Source organism: Aphelocoma coerulescens, assembly GCF_041296385.1.
Source record: "Aphelocoma coerulescens isolate FSJ_1873_10779 chromosome W unlocalized genomic scaffold, UR_Acoe_1.0 ChrW_unloc_scaf_1, whole genome shotgun sequence".
Classification (NCBI taxonomy): Eukaryota; Metazoa; Chordata; class Aves; order Passeriformes; family Corvidae; genus Aphelocoma; species Aphelocoma coerulescens.
This window is the reverse complement of record NW_027184080.1, coordinates 9139774-9154078: the sequence shown is the minus strand read 5'-3', so window position 1 is coordinate 9154078 and position 14305 is coordinate 9139774. Positions and strand designations below refer to the sequence as shown.

The following is a 14305-nucleotide window of genomic DNA, read 5'->3' as shown; positions in this document are numbered from 1 at the left end:
CTCAAGATAGGGTGAGCAGAACGCTCACCCTATCTCCGACACCGGACCGGGGGACGCAGCGGGGATCTTATCCCTCCCCGCGGAAATACGTTCCCTCAAGATGCTCTTCGCCAGTTGAAGAGCTGGATCGCCCGCCACCTTTCGCCCCACCGGCTTCTCCGCCCCCTCGTGTCACAGCCGCCCGTCCAGCCACCTATCTCGAGTGCTGTACCGGGATCTCCCCTTCCCACAGCCCCGCCTTTGCTACAACTGGGAGAGGCGGGGGTGTCAAGGTGGCTTCTGCCCCGGCGCCGCCCGCTGCTCCACAGACGGGCACGGCGCCGGCCGTTGCTCTGTGGACGACCGCGGCGCCGGCCGCCGCTCCGCGGGCGGCCCCGGCGCCGGTGGCTCTGCAACCGAGCCCGGTGCCACTGCCTGCCGCGCAGCAACCAGCTGCGCTGGCACCGCAGGGTCCGCCCACGCCGCTTCCAGGTGCGGGTGTGGCGCCATGGTCTCCCGCGGCCAAGTTTCCGGTGCCTTTCGGTCCTGTACCGGGACCCGTAGCACTTGGCTATCATGCGCTTGCTCCAACAGCCAGGCAGTTTCCAGCGCAGCCGCAGACCCCACAGTCATCGGTAACCGACTCTCTGATGCAGCAGCTTCTGGTCGTTTTGCGTGAGGCAGTGCAGAAGTTCGCAGCGCTGCCAGAGCTGGTGCGGCAGGCTGTCGTTGCTGGACCCGCGCCGGGATCGGCGCAGCCGGCCCCGGCCGGGGCACCGAGCGTAGCGCTGGCGCCTGCGCAGATGACAGCGCCTGCCGGGACAGCCGTGCCGCCGCAAGCGGCAACACCCCAAGCTGTACGGCTGCGAGTAAGGTACATCGCTGCCCTCCGTGCCGTCGCCTACGGCTCCCCCCGCTCCAGCCTCTGCCGCCGCACTGCCCGCTGGCCCGGCGTCTGCGTCCTGTCAGCCTCCCGGGAGATCGGACACACCTCCGTCTGACGATGCGAGCAGCGTTGCTGCGGAAACGCTTACTTCGCTACGGGAGGCTGTGAAGGCACTCAGGCACCAGCAGTCAGGAACTCGGCCAGCTCGCAACCGCCCTCGGACCCTTCCGGAATGCACGGTGATTGTACGTCCAAAAAATCCAAAACGGTCCTGGGAGGAGGTTAAAAGGCGGGCATTGGACGCTGGGGATTGGGACTTACTAGAAAGAGTTGGGATGCCTGAAGAGGAAAGGGGACCTGAACAGGTTGCTACCTTACCTCAGAATCAGTCAGGTCAAAGTGATTTAACGAGGGACCAAGCTGGTAGTAATACAAAGGGTAAACTCCAAGCTTTTCCTGTACAAAAGGCTCTTCCTAATTCAGGCCAGCCTAACAAGCATGAAACCTTTGCCTGGAAGGTGGTACAAGATCTGCAAACTAAGGTTGCTCAGTATGGATTGGGTTCTCCCAAGGTCATGCAGATTATTAGAGTACTGAATACTGATCTGCTTTTCCATTTGATATTAAGCATTTAGGTCAGGTGTTATTTCAACCTGTACAATACCAAGTTTTTGAAGCCAACTGGAGAAGGATGGCTGAGAAGGCTGCAGCTGGGAATATGCAGTTGCCTCAAACTGATCCCAGATGCAGAGTTCAGGCAGGTGCTCTCACGGGACTCAATAATTATTGGGACCCTGATGCCCAGGCTACCTGGCATCCTCAGATCCTTGAACAGGCTCAGAGGATCGGTATGGGAGCCTTATTAAAGGGTATAGACATGGCTGCTACTAAAACACGATATGTGAAAATATCTCAGGGGTCAAAAGAGCCCTTTTTGTCTTTTGTGGAAAAGATTGCTGCGGCCCTTGAGAAGCAGGTCGAAGATGAGGCCGTGAGACAGCTGTTGTGCAGACAGCTAGCAAGAGATAATGCTAATGATGAATGCAGAAAGATCATAGATGCCTTGCCAGGAGAACCTCCACTTACACAGATGGTTGAAGCCTGTGCTAAGGTGGGATCTGGGGATCATAAATCTGCTCTGGCTGCAGTTCTACAGTGTCACTGTTATCCCCAGAGAAGGGCAAAATCATGAAATAAGTCCAGGTCAGATGATATGGCCAAAGCAGAGCTAAGACCCCATTTAGTGAATAGCTCATCTTTTATAGTGTGGTTCGCAATAAAGAAATTACATAATTGGCTTATTCACTCACCACCTCTCAAGGTGATAGGCTGAGCAGTAAGACACCCCTTTCCAAATATTATTCTCACAAGACTGAAAACAATTCTACTGTTCTCACAACAACCTGCAGGTGCGGAAATGGTTTACATTCTCTCAAACTGTTGTCCATCCAGTTCGCATGAGAATGAAAGCATTCACAGAGAAGCTGTGAGAGGCTGGATTTCTCTAACTGCTTTCTCATGAGAAAGAAAAGTTTCACAGGAAAATTCCTCTGCTCCTGCCTTTTAGCATCCACAGTTGCTCCTTTTTGTCTGAGACCAAAAAGGTCGCACTTGTAATCCTCTGCGGGATCCCTTGCAAAGGAGAACAAACACAGCATAAGGAGTCTGTTTGGTAATGGCTGTTACCAAACAGAATCTAAATCAGATATTGATTTAAGGCAGGCAGAGAGATTCTCTAGCAATGCCATGAGAAATACATTTAGCGAACCCAGCTATACATCCAGTCATTAATTCAGAATAGCCTTAAGGGCTCTACATCAATTACTATTTCTGGATAGCCTTAAGGGCTTTAACATTCTGCATAACATTTTGACTCCATAACATAAAATTCAGTCTCTGAAATTCAGTCTCTGCTTGTAGAAGGACCAGGCTGATGGTTGACATCTTGGTCATCATCAGAGGGATCATTTGATGGATGATCTGCATTCTGGTCATCATTTGAAGCTGCTTCAGTGGTTGCCTGTTCTGCTTCTGGTGCTGCAGGCCAGAGCGAATGCATCTTGTAGGTAGCCATCATATCCTGGTATCTGTGGGAATACAAGCATACCCACTCCCCCAAGCAATAGCTCATACAGGCCTTCCCACTTCTCAGTGAGTAGGTCCTGCACCCAGACCTTCGCTTGAGGCAGGTGCATCTCGCCTGCAGACTGCAATGAGAGAAAATAATTCAAGATAACAGAATTATTTGAATTTGGTAGCACTGTAAAATGATTATTTGCCCGTGTCTTCTGAGAGACATAGGCAAAGCCAGTATCAGTTTTCACAGAAGCACACACGTCCAAGATCACAAAAGCAAGTTTCCAATGGGCAATGACATCACGACCTTTCTCTCCAGTATGAGCAGATGCCCACGTAACTGAGGAGAAAGTGTGAATAAACCTTTTTTGCAATGCCTTAGCTTATGCAATTTTATCAGGCTGAGAAGCTACGCATGCAGGGTTAGCGAGCATGTCAGCCCAAGCATTACCTTCTGTTATGAAACCTGGCAATTTAGTGTCGCTTTGAGTATGCAAAATGAATGCACTCGAGCTTGAGTATTAATCAGTGACCAAGTCCAAAGCTATCTGAGATCCACTCGATAAACCTGTCGAGCAGAAACAGCTTACTGAATCTCCTGCAGCACTCATCGTGCTTCAGGAGTCAATTTCTGAGGTGAATTCAACTCGGGGTCCCCTTTTAAAATTCCAAAAAGCGGGGATAGCTGTGCTGTGGTTAGCCTTGAATAAGGACATAACCCATTAGTGATACCCAGCAACTTCTGAGCATCATTTAAAGCCTTAATAGAATTTGAGAATTGCACCTCCTTATGTTGCATTCTACCCAGAATTTTGACTCCTAAGTATTTCCAAAGAGATGTATCTGCATCTTTCCTTGGAGCTCTGGAAGCATTGAAAAACCACGAAGCTGCACTGGATAAAGCCATAGCAAACCTGGTGAAACAGGAGGAGGAACTAAAGACTAAAAAACGCCTGCGGAGGGGATGGCTGGAGAGCCTATCCAAGGAGATGTATCCTCAGCTAAAGAAGAAAAATTGAGAGAGGTCAAGAATGTCCCGACTGTGAGAAAATATCAGACCAGCTCCACTCTCCTCATACACCAGCAGAGTCACCAGAGGAGAGATCCTGAAAGATCTTAGTGATTACAAGGAAACAACTTTTCGGATTCAGATAGAGATGAATACTCACAAAAAGAACCCTTATAGCAAGACTGAAGTCTAAGATGCCTATTGCAGCTGTGTAAAATCCACCCTGGCTGAATCCCGGGTGCTAGCTGCAAGGTAGTACAGCAGGCCTGTGTCAGGGGAGCTATGCCCTGGGGAAACATTTGACTCCCCTTTGCATTCCTGGTCAAATTCCCTAAACGTATTAGAGGTTGACCATTAGCATGAAATACAGACTGGCAGTATTCTGCAACATGACCTATCCTGCTGCATCTTCTGCAGAGAATAACCCTGTTCTCTTTGTTTCTCCGCTTTCTAATTTGGTTCGGAGTGCTCTTAACTCTAGGCCTCTTTTGTCCTAAATATTTCCAAACAAAACATTCAGGTTTATCCATCTGACCTGAACTGGAAAAAACCTGCTGCACAGTGTTATAAACATATATTGTAATATCGGCTTCTCGCAAGTATTAAGGCAGATATTATATAATGTTAGAAATGCTTTTGCTGTGTGGATGTAGTTTTCTTTCTTTTTAGCAAGAATGTTAGCAAGTGCGAGCAAGTAAGATAACTTCCAAGGGAACAGAGGATGAGGCCCAAGAGCGGCTAATCAACACTGCCTGGAGAACAAAGGGGCCCAAAGCGGCTAATCACCGCTCTGCCCGGAGAGACGAAGAGGCCCAAAGCTGCAATCAGCCCTGACTGTCTGGAAAATTAAAAGATCCACCCTACCATCGACTCTTACCTAGCGGGCCCAACCCCAAGAATCAAAAGAAATAAAACCGCAAGGCAGAAGAATACGCATGCTCTAAAAAGGCGGAACCAAGGAGTGGCCATGCAGAACAGCTCCTGGAAAAGTGTGAATATGAATCGAGAACAGACAGTAAAAATGGTATAAAAAGGACTCACCTCTAGCATCAGGTGTGCTCTTGGCAGAGCGCCAAGGCACCCGGCCGTTACCCCTTTGCTTTATTTCACAACAGGAAAAACCTGGACCATCCCATCTGTGTTATTATCACTACTTTGTTTCTGTGAAAAACGAGGTTCACTCTCCTGTGAGAATTTAAAGGGTTTAATATAAAGACAATAAGAGACACATAAAATAAAGCAAAGGGGTAACGGCCGGGTGCCTTGGCGCTCTGCCAAGAGCACACCTGATGCTAGAGGTGAGTCCTTTTTATACCATTTTTACTGTCTGTTCTCGATTCATATTCACACTTTTCCAGGAGCTGTTCTGCATGGCCACTCCTTGGTTCCGCCTTTTTAGAGCATGCGTATTCTTCTGCCTTGCGGTTTTATTTCTCTTGATTCTTGGGGTTGGGCCCGCTAGGTAAGAGTCGATGGTAGGGTGGATCTTTTAATTTTCCAGACAGGGCTGATTGCAGCTTTGGGCCTCTTCGTCTCTCCGGGCAGAGCGGTGATAACGGCTCTCGGACTCTCCTGACCACCCGTTCTCCGGGCGGAGTAGCCTTTGGGCCCTTTTGTTCTCTGGACAAAGTGTTGATTAGCAGCTTCTTAGGCCTCATCCTCTGTTCGCTTGGAGGTTATCTTACTTGTTCACACTTGCTAACATTCTTGCTAAAAAGAGAGAACACTACATCCACACAGCAAAAAGCATTTCTAACATTATATAATATCTACCTTTATACTTTGCGAGAAGCCAATATAATATATGTTTATAACTTTTCCTTGTTGCATTGCATTTGCGGGCTTGCTTTTTGCGCCTAGGCTTCGTTACGCAATCCTGCCGTGAAGCAAGCGTTGGCATGGCAATGCTGCTCACCCCTGCAGCCAGGAGAGTGCCCGATGCTCCCCTGGGAGATTAGCATGTCGGCCCTGGGTTAGAAGGCGTGGCTGTGCCCCGCCGCATGGCCGGGGCGGCCACTGCCGCTGTCGGCCGTGCCAGCGCTGGACTGGCAGGCGGGGCCGCGCCAGAGCCCGGAGCCCCGGCGGGCGGGGTGGCAGGGGGTGAAACCTCGAAGGCTGGAATCCGGGCGGCGCCCGGGGCCCGGGACCCTGCAGCTCGAGTTCGCCGCCACTTTCGCGGAGGAGTGAGGGTTTCGGCAGCTGGCACCGCAGACACAGTCAGCTCCGTCTCCGTCTCCCGCGGCACAGGCTCCAGGGGCGCGGGCGCCGACCCCTAAGCTGGCTCTACGGCTGAGGCCGGCAGCGCCGCTTCTGCCCAAGCCGGCTCTGGGGCCGAGGGCGAGGCAGCGCCGGAGCCTCGGCGGCTAGACCGGCGGTGGCCGCAACAGGGGCTGGATCTGCGGTCTGCGCGTGCACCGCGGCGGCCAGCTCTGACACCTGCGCGGCCGTCTCCGGTGGTGCACGCAGAATGTCCGGCCCCGTGGCCGAGCCTGGCACCGGGACTAGCTGTACCGGTGCTTGTGCCAGCCCGGCAATAACTGCCACTACCATTTTCTCTGGCAGTGCCGCAAGTTCTGCTCTTATGTCATGCAAAACTGCTAAAATCCGTTCCCCCATAGAGAGAATTCGGGAAACTTGGCTCATGCGCCTGCGCCGGGGGGGGGGAGGGGGGGGCTCTCCGATCATCCGATCATCTGCGCATGCTCATAAGAGCCCAACAGTACAGAATCTTGCGCGGGACCGAAAGTTACGGGATACGGGACCGCAGGGGGCGGCATGGCCGCGCCCAGAACTGACTCGGCCAGTCCCTGTAATAGCGGTACAAGCAGCTGTAGCGCGGCAGGCAGCGATGCTGCGCCCACTGGAGCCGCGCCCGGGGCTGCGGCGGGTGCTGGACCCACCTGGCAAGCGGGCGGTAGCGGATCAGCCCTCGGAGTGGTGAATTCTGCCGAAATGGCCGCCGCTTCTCCCCCAGCCCGCCCCCCCCCCCCCCCCCCCCCCCCCCCCGCTGGACGGCGATGGTGGAGCTGAGGGCTGCTCCGATCCGGAGGGGGTGGGATCTCCCGGAGCGAAGGATGAAAGACGGTGCGTTCCGTCCATGGTTGGAGGACATCCCGAGGACACAGAATTAAGCAGTCCTTCCCCTTTTCCTCCGTCTGCGATAATACTGTCAGCTCCCATGAGCGTTATCACAGATTTTAAGACAGATGAATCGTGCTGCAACCAGGCCAGGAGACACTTCAGAGACAGAGTCAGAGAAGCGGGTATTTGCTTTATTCGGCGCGCCGGGTGTGTGGGGATCGCTCCTCCTAACACACACGCCTGGTGCTCTCTACAACACAGTATTAAGGGTTAAATTATGAATATTCATCACATTCCTTGGGACAGGTGTGGTTATACAAATTATTTCTCGGAAGTCATTAGCATATGGGCCACGCATGCGCTGTGTGTCCTGGTGGTCGCACTGAGGAAGACCTCTCCTCTTCCTCAGGGGTCTTTTCTGATGAAGGCCAGTAGTCATCCTCGCAGTGAACTTTTCACCTTTCTCCCTGGGCATGTGTAGTCCTTTGAGGAATGATTCAGCATTCTCTGAGATGATCCTTGTCCCCTCTATCTTGACAAGATTAGGGTGAATTCAGCTTCTCAGGCTTTGTAATTAACATCTTCTGTCTGAACTAACATTTGCTGTCTCCCAATAGTTAACTGTGCTTACATGAGTTAGTTATTGACTGCCCCTTCTTCAATCCCCCCTTTTCTTTGGTTATTTGTAATTCTTTACAAATCTTGCATGTCTTTAAAGTAAGAACCCTTCTCTATCTTATCTCTAAGTTTATGCTTGTGCCATTGAGCATAAGCATCGCGATTCCAAGTACATAGTATCATACAACAGTAACTACTAATACAAACAGTAAGTAGGAATGCAATAACACAAATAGCTATTACAAACAATTGTTTAAGCCAGGATAAGTTGGGTAACCATGATGTAAGTTTGTCCCATACCTCTTTAAACCCCTAAGAAGTGTCGTCGAAAGTGATCTGATGTAGTGTCTGTGTTTTTTCCAGAATTGTCTGCAAATCTGTTTCTATTCGTCTAAATCAGCATAACTGCAACAGCTTGTATTTATTACTGTACATACTCCTCCTTCTTTGACATACAACAAATCTAATGCAAGTCTATTCTGTATGGCTAATTGTGAGATGCTCTTAATCTCGATTTGCTGTGCTCTTATGGCATCTGCACTGGCATTCATTATAGTTTCTACAGTAGCAGAAAGGTTCACTATTGCTTTCTCTAGTTCACTTACTCCGAGTCCCGGTATAAACCATCTGGCAAAGCTGTGAAATCTAGTGGGCCTATCTGTTAAGGGGTTTGATGTCCTTTTGGTCCTCCGTATAAAAGTTCGGAGCAAGCCTTGTAGTTGAGAAACAACAGTAATGTGGGGAAATTCCGGTCCTATGGCACAGCGGCCTTGCCATCCTAAGGGTAAAACTTTATAGGCGCTGTGTCCACATATCCAGTACCAACCTCGTCCTGTGGGCACTGGCCAACCCTTGGGCTTTAGTCCTTGTCTTGTTTGATTCTTATTCCACATGTTGGCCCCCCCCATATGTCCAGAATTCTGAGCAGTTGGGGTAGCTGCCTATAAATGTTAAGTTCCCGCATTTGGAGTCTGTCTTATTCCCCCCTGAGTTTTTAGGTACAGATTCTTCCCAGCACCTCTGCACACAGGATACTGGTGAGGACCCAAGTATTGGCTCTTCAAACTCCAGCTTCCACTGAAGTTGATCTAGGGATATGTTGACATAATGTGAAAGCCTGTTAGTACTAAGTGCAGCATAGATTTCTGTTGTATTAGGGAATGTTGCCCCAACCAAAGGAAAGCCTCTAGCAGAATTCTCAGGCAGCTGAGAACATACCCAGCAATCAGTTAGATTAAAATTTTCAACAACACCTTTGAGCAATCGAAGGTATGTATTCTGGTCCCATGCACCTGCCCCAATTATCAATGTTACCAGTATGGTCCAAATCATGTTGTGTTGATTTTTCGTAGCTGAAGGCGCAGAGGTCCTGTTCTTCTTGCCTCCCACTCTGGCTTTGGCGCAGGTTTGGTCCTGGTATAATGGATCCAGGTCGGTTTACCTTGTACTTTAATTGCTGTATGAGTGGTCAGCAGTGTCTGATAAGGTCCTTCCCATTTCTCCTGGAGTGGATCCCCTGAAAGAGACTTAACATAAACCCAATCCCCTGGTTTCACATTATGAAAGGGTTTATCAGGTGGTGGTGGTTGACAATTAACAACTGTAGCGCGTATTGACTGTAATTTTTGACCTAAATGCTTTACATAATCAATTAGGTAGCTTTGCCCTACCAGAGCCACACTGTCATTGTGAATCACGTTTGTTCCATAGGGCCTTCCATACAGAATCTCAAAGGGGCTTAATTTTTCTTTGAGCCGTGGTTTTACCCTAATTCTTAGCAAAGCCATGGGGAGAGCCTGATACCAATATAAATTAGTTTCTTGACAAATTTTGGCTAATTGTTGCTTTATTAAGTGATTCATCTTCTCCACTTGTCCACTTGCCTGAGGCCTGTATGGTGTATGTAACTGCCAGTGTATGCCTAGTAAATGACTGACTTTCTGCACCACCTGGGCTACAAAGTGTGATCCTCTGTCAGAATTAATTTCTCGGGGTACCCCAAATTGTGGAATAACTTCTTGTATTAAAGCTTTAACAACTTCTCTAGCTTTATTTGTTCTACAAGGGAAAGCTTCTGGCCAGCCTGAGAAAGTGTCTGTGAGGACTAGAAGGTACTTGTATCCCCCCTTCCTAGGTAATTCAGAAAAGTCAATTTGCCACACATGCCCTGGTAAAACGCCTTTAGTGATAGTTCCTGTGCTTAGCCTAACAGTGGTATTAGGATTGTTTTTAAGACAGATTTCACAAGTGGAAGTTATGTCCTCAATTGTTTCCTTCAGTTTTGATGCTGTCACTTTGTCCTTCAAATGGTTATATAAAGCATCAACTCCCCAATGTGTCTTAGAATGTTCGCTTTGGATGAATAATTTTAGCAGTTTTCTGGGTATCACAATGAGATCTTTTATTTTAGCCTACCCATCAGATCCTATTTGTCCCTTTCCTTCTTGTACCCAATTTAAATCATCAGTGTCATATGGTGGGGGGTTTTCACCCATAAGGATGTTAGAAGGGATTAGAGCAAGGGCTTGAATTTGATCCCTGCCAGCCACTGCCTTTGCTGTTTTGTCTGCCATAGCATTTCCCAGTTCAGGGATAGTGTTACCCTGGGAGTGTCCCCTACAATGCATTATAGCCACTTTTGAAGGTTTTACCACTGCTTCCAGTAACTGTATGATTTCAGTAGCATGCTTGATTTCTTTCTTCTGTGAGGTTAATAAACCTCTTTCTTTCCAGATAGCCCTGTGAGCGTGTACCACCCCAAAAGCATACCTTGAATCAGTCCAAATGTTGATAGGTTTTCCTTCGGCCAACGCCAAGGCTCGAGTTAGGGCTATTATTTCAGCCTTTTGAGCTGATGTCCCCACAGGTAATGGTTTTGCCTCAATGACAGCATCTGTGGTTGTAACTGCATACCCAGCGAGACGCTTACCATTCTTGACATAACTGCTCCCATCAGTGAACCAGTTGTCTGCATTTTCTAGCGGAGAGTCCTTTAGGTCTGGGCGGCTGGAGTAAACTGCCTCCATGGTTTCAATGCAGTCATGCTGTACGGGCTCCTCAGCAGCCTTGCCTTGGAGGTAAGCTGCTGGGTTTAAAATGTTAGTTACTTGGATACTCACATCCTCTGATTCTGCTAGGACAGCCTGGTATTTGAGAAAGCGAGATGGGGTTAACCAGTGATTTCCTTTCTGTGTGAGCACTGCTGACACTGTGTGAGAGACAAAAACAGTTATCTGCTGGCCCAGTGTGAACTTGCGAGCTTCTTCTATGTTCAGGATCACAGCTGCCACTGCACGCAGGCAGGGGGGCCATCCTTGGCTGACCACATCCAGCTGCTTGGAGAAATAAGCCACTGGCCTTTTGTATGGTCCCAGCTTCTGTGCCAAAAGTCCCAGCGCCAGTCCTTGTCTCTCATGTGAGAACAACAGAAAAGGTTTAGTGACATCTGGTATGCCCAGTGCTGGAGCTTGCATCAACTCACATTTCAGGGTTACAAATGCATTATTAGTCTCTGGTGTCCAGCATAGGTGAGTTCCCCCAGTCTCTTTTAGGAGTTGGTATAAAGGTTTCATAATTAGTCCATAGTTGTAGATCCATAATCTACACCATCCTGTCATTCCCAGAAAGGTTCTTCGTTCTTTGGTTGTGGTTGGCCTGGGCATTTGACAAATTGCCTCTTTCCTGTTGTCTCCCAAGGCTCTCTCCCCTCCTGCCAGTTCATACCCCAGATATGTAACTTTCTGGAGGACTAGCTGAGCCTTTTCAGGAGAGACTCTATATCCACTTAGTCCCAGAAAATTTAAAAGACTTACAGTCCAGTTCTTGCAGTCTTCACGGGTCCTTGTTGCTATTAGTAGATCATCGACGTACTGCAGAAGTGTACCTTCTCCAAGTGGCGGTGTCCAGGCTTCCAGTTCTTGGGATAATTGACTTCCAAATATCGTGGGGCTATTTTTGAATCCTTGTGGCAATACAGTCCATGTGAGCTGACTTTTTCTCCCTGATTTGGGGTTTTCCCATTCAAAGGCAAAAATTTCCTGACTGCTTTCAGCTAATGGCAGACAAAAGAAAGCATCTTTTAAATCTAAAACTGAAACCCACACGAAATTACTTTGTAATTTTGTAAGTAAAGTATAAGGATTGGCTACTATGGGATGCAGTGTTTTTGTTATTGCATTTATTGCCCTTAGGTCTTGGACTAACCGATAACTTCCATTTGGCTTTTGTACTGGTAGAATTGGGGTGTTGTAGGGGCATCTACATTCTCTCGGCAACCCTTGATCGATAAATTTGGCAATTATTGGCTCTATTCCCACCCGTGCTTCATGCCTTAGTGGATATTGTTTGACTGACACTGGCTGTGCCCCTTCTAATAATTCAATAACCACTGGGGAAGCTCGTTTTGATCTTCCTGGGATTTTAACATCCCATACTAGTGGGATTACTTGATCTCTTATCTCATCATCTATGGGTATTCCTTCTTTTTCAGGGATATTTGCTAAACTTAAGGCCAAAATTAAGTTTTCTTCAGGAACCTGTAGTCTCATTCCTTGTTCTGTGAATTCTATTTTTGCTTGTAACCAGGTTAATAGATCTCTGCCTAGCAGGGGTTTAGGCGAGTTTGGAAGATATAGAAATTGGTGTATTCCCATCCTTTTTCCTAATGTAAATTTTAAGGGTCTCAAAAAATAGGCTTTCTCAGTTTTCCCTGTAGCCCCAACAACTTGGACATAATCATTACTGACAGGACTCAAAGTCTGATTCAGGACTGAGAATGTGGCTCCAGTATCTACCAAAAACTCCACCTCCCGTTCCCCTAGCTTAGCTTTGACCAGCGGGTCAGCTAGGGAGGGACCCGCCGGTCCCCGTCACTCCTGGTACAGCTGTGCTACAGTCACTGCTCCCAGTGGCGCTGATGATTGTGGCGCTGGGGTCGCGGCACGGTTCATAGGACAATCTCGTTTCCAGTGCCCGGGCTGACCGCATACCAGACACTGGTCTGAGCCTGGGCATTGCTGCCTTTGTCCTCTGGGTGGGGGCCTTCTCCCGCCCCTGGGGAATCCCGATCCCCTGACCTGGGCCACTGCGACTGTGTGGGGATGTGCCCTGTTTTTATAAACTTCCCATGCCACTGCCAGGAGTTTCTCTAAGTTTCGGTTATCTGGTTCCTTAATCTTTTGCAGTTTTCTATGTATATCTGGTGCTGATTGCCCCATCAATAAGGATATTAACTGTTGCTGCCCAATTTCAGAAGCTGGGTCTAGTGTAGTGTGTCTTCTCATATTATCCCTTAATTTTTCTATAAATGCACCTGGGGATTCAGTGGTTTCTTGGTGAATACTGAATAACAATGACCAGTTAACTGTTTTAGGTATAGCATTTAGAAGCCCCCAGTGTACTAATTTCCTGTATCTAACTAAGAATGGGTATGTTTGTGGATCATTGGGGTCCCAGTGTGGATTTCCTGTAGGAAAAATGTTATCTACATTTCCATGCAATGTCCCAGCAGCTATCTGTCCCTGCACGTGTGTTCTTGCTGTGGATATTACAGCAGCTTTTTCTGTCTCAGTTAATTCTGACAGCATGAGGTCTATATCTTCCCAATCAATATCTTGATTTCTAACAACCAATTCAAACCTTTTTGCTACCTTTTCAGGGTTTTCTCTATACACTCTGGCTGCCTCCCTCCAGGTATCTAAATCCAAAGCTGTAAGTGGTGTTTTAACTTTTGTTATTCCCCCGTCTGGCCCCACCACTTGTCTAAGTGGTGCTATGAGCTTCTTCTCTACAGGGGTCTTGCTCCTAGTTCTGGATGATATTCCTGAGCCAGCCTCGCTTGTTCCTTCATCCCCACTATCCTCTGAGGATGTTTGGGGCACTGGGGACATTGTTCCTGAAGTTAGAATGCCACCACTGCGCCCCATTAGCTCCTGAGTTTCCAAGGGATCCTGGTCCCTCTCAGCTTTGAGCTTCAAACATCTTTGCCCAATGGTGCATGATGAGCAACATCTCTTCATGCGGTTTTTTCCTTTTGCCTCCTTTTCTAGGAGGAGGACCATAGAGTCCTGTGGTGCCAGATTGATGCCACATTGTTTCTGCCACTCTGGTTTGCGTCTTAAGGTAAAAAAACAATCTGCATAGGAGGTCTCATCCCATTTATTTTCCCTCCTTAAAAATAACATTAATTGCAATAGAGTGTTATATCTTTGCGTAGTCCTTTGAGGGATGATTCAGCATTCTCTGAGATGATCCTTGTCCCCTCTATCTTGACAAGATTAGGGTGAATTCGTCTTCTCAGGCTTTGTAATTAACATCTTCTGTCTGAACTAACATTTGCTGTCTCCCAATAGTTAACTGTGCTTACATGAGTTAGTTATTGACTGCCCCTTCTTCACAGAGAGTACCTTATTTGCGTCTTTATGTCCCATCTTTGCAGTCCACAGTTCCATCTCACAGCTTCGGTGAGGCAGCCGCTGCGCACGCCCCATGTCTCCAACAGGCCGATATGCGATTGGAAGGCACCAGACCTTCTAAAGTCCGAGTGGCTCTATACGTGTCGGACGAGCACGAGATGCTTTCGGTACCCGTCAGCTAGGACACCAGACGTCTGTCATGGGTTAGCAAGCATGACCATGGAAGTGAGTCTTTTGCAAAGA

General features: G+C 48.4%; 1 long non-coding RNA gene across 1 annotated transcript; it reads right to left on the bottom strand.

The window, feature by feature from the left end:
* Positions 1 to 2104: 2104 nt before the first annotated feature.
* On the bottom strand, positions 2105 to 14089 carry LOC138102767 (uncharacterized). The gene is made up of 2 exons (XR_011147525.1): positions 14054 to 14089; positions 2105 to 4281 (listed from the first exon to the last, which is right to left on the bottom strand). It is a non-coding gene; the product is annotated as an uncharacterized lncRNA (long non-coding RNA).
* Positions 14090 to 14305: the final 216 nt, after the last annotated feature.